The sequence below is a fragment of the Geospiza fortis genome, unplaced genomic scaffold (genome assembly GCF_000277835.1).
Source record: "Geospiza fortis unplaced genomic scaffold, GeoFor_1.0 scaffold16, whole genome shotgun sequence".
Classification (NCBI taxonomy): Eukaryota; Metazoa; Chordata; class Aves; order Passeriformes; family Thraupidae; genus Geospiza; species Geospiza fortis.
In genome coordinates this window covers 961,856-967,324 of record NW_005054302.1, presented here as the reverse complement: position 1 = coordinate 967,324, position 5,469 = coordinate 961,856, and the positions used below count along the sequence as shown (strand labels likewise).

Below are 5,469 nucleotides of genomic sequence, written 5' to 3'. Positions count from 1 at the left end.
AGCAGGAAATTACTATCATTGATCATTTCACAATGCAAATCTCAAAACAACAGCCACAACAGACAAGAAAAGGCAAGATGCTATCACTTCCCTCAGTATTTCTAGCATACTTTAACTTGATGGGTTAGCCTCATGGTCCCTCAAATTTTAACGCTGGCAACAGGGGTTGAAAAAAGGAACAATCTCCAACATCACTCACTTCTGCAGCAACACAGCAAGGGGTAAATGCTCTTGCAGAGAAAATCTTTAGTCTGCTGGGAGCTCTGACAGACATGCTCTCCCACAGCGATTCACCAGAATTTAGGACAAAACCACCCCAAGCTGTGTGTCCTTGCTGTCCCTGAACTGCTGTGCTATAGAAGTGGTGATTTCTCAGCAGAGAGGTAAATGAACAGCTCAAAACCAACACTGTCACAGAACCATGCTTCAATCCCTCTGCGCCTGACAGCAGAGTCCAGTCTTACTGGACTACTTCTGTGAGCCAGACACTTCCTTAGGTATCTCCTACAAACCACTGCACTGTTGCTGACTCTGACTCAGCCACCTCACAAGGCCCGAGGAGCCCAAAGGACCTGCACGAGGTGGCAAAGCACACCTTAAGAGTTTTGGGTTTTTTCAAGCAGTGTCAAACCAGGACAGCACAAAACTCATCCCTGGAAGTGTCCTATTTCTGTCAAAGCCTCCTAAACCACAGCCAGGTCCTCCTCCACCCTCCCTCACACAGCACATTCTCCCATCATTACCTGGCAGGTGATGAAAGTCATCACACAAAATACAAATACATTTGAGGTTTATTTTGGCCAGTGATGTTTAATTATCATTTCAAAAGCTAGTACCAAGAATCTAAACAGCACACCTGCTCAGTTCAGTGGAATCCCTTTTGTGCAGCACTGTATGCACAAAAGGCAAAACCCCACAGATTCTTCCCCAAATTAACCAGTAACTGTAATAGACTCTGAATTTCAGTCTAGTACAGTGCAACTGCATTGCCAGGAAAGTAGCAGTCTAGTGGAGATATTAATTCATGGGATGCCAGTTCCTAGGTCTTTAAACACAGCATGCCACCTTACCAAACAGCAAAGCCCTGTATTGGTATTCAAGCACATCTACACAGAGATTTTTTTCTTTCCACTTGCAACATAAAAAGATTTTTGTTGGCAGTAAGAATGTATTATTCACAAACAGCAAAACCATACAGCAGGTGTAACAGTTAAGTGCCAATAAATCTCCAGAGGCGCACACTTTCACTAACACCAAATATCTGGGATAAAGAGCATTTTGGACTAAACCTTGTAACATGTTATGGACAAAGATGGGCATCTCGTGATCAAAACAAGCTTTAAAGATAGGAGTTCTTTACTCCTAAAAAGTCTCATAAAACAAATTGCATAAATAAGGGCTGAATTAAAAACTTAGAGAAATGGTATTTCATACCTACCTATAAAGCCAGAACATCTTGTCTAGGAGCAAAAACAAAGGGAGATCTGTTTTAAGAATTTTTAGAAATTCTTTAATTTCTTTCATGAATCAAGATGCCCAAGAGTAAGATTCCAACTCAGACTATTCTGTGACAGTACAACTACCCAGCTGAAGCAACAGTGATGTTACTTAATGGGAAGATTGAAGGGCAGTTATTCTAGTGATGTGAAATCAGCTTCTCCTTATATTCAGCTTCTTCCTCTACCCTCTTCAGTACCAGCTTCTGCTCAGTTCTGGATGGTGACAAAGTATAGCTTTTACCTTCAATTCCTCTTAATACATATCAGAGAGAGAAGAAAAATGGGTCTTTTTGTTTGGTGGGTTTTTGTTGTGTTTTTTTTACAGCCAAGTCTGCTGGATTTCTCATTTAAAAGCTGACTTCTTAGAACACTAGCAGCAATCCCTCTCTGCTGATAAAAAGAGCTTTCATACAAAATTAAGATGTAGTTTACAGGGTATTTCTGCAAAATAACAGTAGGAGCTTGAAAAACACACTTGCTCACTGACTACTGAAAAGAAAGAATTCATTGTAACCTACGCCATCAGCTTCTGCCCAGTCTAGAGGTTTGATAAAAGCAAACACACTAAATAACCTCAAACCAGCTGTACTAAATCATTTCCCAAGCAGGAGCTGTATTTAAGCAAAGAAGCAATCCAAGTGCCTTTGCTATTGCTCATAAAACTTTGCCAGAAAAGTGACCTTAAAGAGTAATTCTGGTAAGATTTACAGCTGCAATTCGAAGTAAAACCTGGTGTGGCTTTGGAAAGTTAAGTGTCTAGGTCTCAGTTTCTCTTCTGACAGGAAAAAAAAAGGAAAAAAAATAAGAAAATGGGGAAAATGAGGCACCAGGAGTTATCTAGGTTTGGGAATCAGAGAAGAATAAGGAAAAATAAGAGTGGTTTTGTTGCATACTACTCTCTCCCACCCAGCAATGTGAGAAGCTTACAAGGAGTCAAGCAGCTTCAGAGCACAGAACAACCAGAGAGAGATTGTTTACCTTTCCAGCAATGGCTAGAGTCCACATGGCAAGTAAAAACTACGAATTTGTTGCCTATCTGCTTATTCAAAAGAGGGTTAAATCCCACAGATCCTCTTCACTTCTGGTGCTCTAAAGTGCCAGGCAGGGACAGTGCCTGCAGCTAATATGGGAGAGGGTGGGAAGAACAGAGCTCACCAGCACTGTCATAAACACCAAAATAACTGGGATTGCCATGATTTTGAATGATAAAGTTCTGTGCCTTTACAACTTGTCTTCCCATGGATTTTGTTACTCTGTATCCATATATTAAGCATGGTGAGTGACACCCAGTGAATAGCTCAATTGTTTCTTCAATTCCAAAAAAATGCAATTCTATGTAAAGGTCAAATTTAATTTGACATAAAATTATCTACAGTGTTACCCAGATGGAAAAATGTCTCCATCCAAACTGGTAACTTAAGCTACCATAGGGAAATACTGGAGGCAACAGCTAAAGCCCAACTAAAAAGTAATAAATACAATACTCAACCCTCTCATTATAATACAATAGACTTCTTTTACTTCTGAATAACCCAGAAGAATTAACTCAATTAAAATCATACACAGAAAATCTCATTAACTTTTTGTCAGATTTTCTTCTCATAAATATACCTTTGATATTTAGAAATCACAGAAACACAGCATTAACTAGGTTGGAAGAAACTTTTGAGACCATGGAGTCTAATCCATGACAAAACATCACCATGTCAACTAGCTCATGGCATTGAGTGCCACATCCAGTCTTTCCTTAAACAACTCCAGGGAATGGAACTGACACTTACTTTACCAAACACTAGCAAATTTTCTATACCAAGTGACTGAAAAACAGTACATGACTCATATGGTTCTTCCCTTTAAATCATGTTACATGCACCGTGTTTAACTTTAAAAACCAAGTTTGCAAGGGAATGTAATGAAACTCAAGAGTTTGAGAAATCAAGACTATTTTCTTTGTGCAATGAGGTATCATGGAGTGCAATTAGTGACTGTGAAGTAATCAGGTTTGTGTCTGATGCCTCTCATCTCCTCGTGGGAGCATCTTACAGTAATTCTCCTTACACTCTGAGGCACCTGGTGGATACAACGACATTTTCTTCCAGCTTTTATGCTCAAATGAAGCTAACAAAAAAACACTGGAAAACCCTAGTGTGAAGGTTTTTAGACAGTGAAAATTAATCAACCATACTGCTTTCTTCAGAAACACAAACCACCTCATGTAAAGGCTCTTTGAGACTGGTTTATATTAATCAACACCGACAATTAAAATAATATTGAATTTTGTATTTCTTTCCTAAATGTAATGATCAGTAGTAGAAGTTTACTGGATTCACTAATGCATATAGAATTAAATTCACACTATGCAGCTGCTGCCATCATTTATGCCAGCAATGGTAATTTACAGGTGGTTCAGATGTTTGCAAATAAACTTAATTGAAAACCGTAAATCACCATATACTCAAAACATGTATCAGCCAAGATAACCAAGACAACAGAAGGAATTGAAAATGAGCAGCCTTCTGCAACTGAAAGCTTTTTCCAGCTGACAAACAGAAAAAGCTTGTGACTCAGCTCACTTGAATTCCACGAAAACCTTGTGCGTGAAGTAAATGGATATTTTATGTATACTTAAAAAGTACATACATAGTGTTCTGTGTACAAATAAATTGCATGACCCCATTCTAAACAGCTCTAATATCATTCAAAACTATGTCAGCTAAGGAAAAAGGACCGATGAAGTGAGGATATGACAGTGGGAAAGCAGAAGATGAATCAGATATTTAGCAGTAGTCTTGACAGCATTTTGCCTTTTATTAAAATAGAATCAGTTAAATTTTGCCTTTTATTAAAACAGAATCATATAACAGTTAGGCCTCCTCACCACCCCCAAGTCATCATATAGATAGAAATTCCTTGCCACAAGCAAACAAGAAAGTGCTTAAACTAACATGGAAGCTATGTGGAGAATTAAAAAAAAAAAAAAACAACAAAAAACCTAGGGAGAAAGGCTCCAAATTAGCCCCTGTACCTCCCTAACATGGACACCATACTACCACAACCAAGAATAGCCAGGCAGCTCCATGTTCACCACAGTCCACAGGGCTGCGGCATGTTCTGCACGCCCAGGCTCCTCCCAACCTGTGAATCCCCAGAAGCCTTCAGGATGTGTGGAAAAAGGAAGAGGGCACACTGGAAATATGAGTGTGAACAAATAGTCACCAAGGCAAGTGGTCTCTGTCCTTTTCCCCTTCTTGGCAGAGCATCTGCCTGCAGGCACACCTGCACCACGCACACGCTCCCAATCTCCTCTGCAACACCACTCTCCACTCAAAGATGGTCTGCAAGAGTCTCCAGAGGTACATAGACCAAGACTTGGAAACAAGTCCATGAAGTAGGTCCATGCACCTCTCAAATGAACCTGTCTGGGTGGCCACCAGTGTCCCTGGACTGGACTGAGGGCAGGCAGAGAAGGTCTATCAGTCCTGAGAGATACCACGTCCATCTGCCTACCTCAAAGTAGAATCAATTCTGATGTAACTGTTCCTGATGAAAGTTTGTTTAACGTGTTCATAAACACTTCTAAAAATGGGGAATGGACAACTGCTAGCTAACCAAGCTATGCTGGTGCCTGACCATTATAAAGCATTTTCCCCTAAAATCTGAATTTGATCTTTGTTCCTATTGCACCAGTTCTCTCCTCTCTACAGAAGGAGTTTGCACATCTCTAATTTTCCCACTCCCTCAGCCTTTTTTCCCCATCTGTAATCAACCGCCACTGTATTTTATTTTTTTTGATAATTAATTTTATTCAGCCCTCTAATGATCCATGTCATTTTCCCTATGGCTTCCAAGCAGTCTTCATTATTTTCTGGTGTGATGTACAAAAAAAGGGTAATCCACTGCATTACCTGTGCACAGCTACAGACTGACCATTTCCTGGGGTCTTCTGCTGTGAATGGAAAAGCCACCACCA

General features: G+C 40.0%; 1 protein-coding gene across 1 annotated transcript in view; it reads right to left on the bottom strand.

Annotated features, from left to right (window-relative positions):
• LNX2 (ligand of numb-protein X 2) overlaps window positions 1–5,469 on the bottom strand; it is a 52,271-nt gene that overhangs the window by 20,846 nt on the left and 25,956 nt on the right.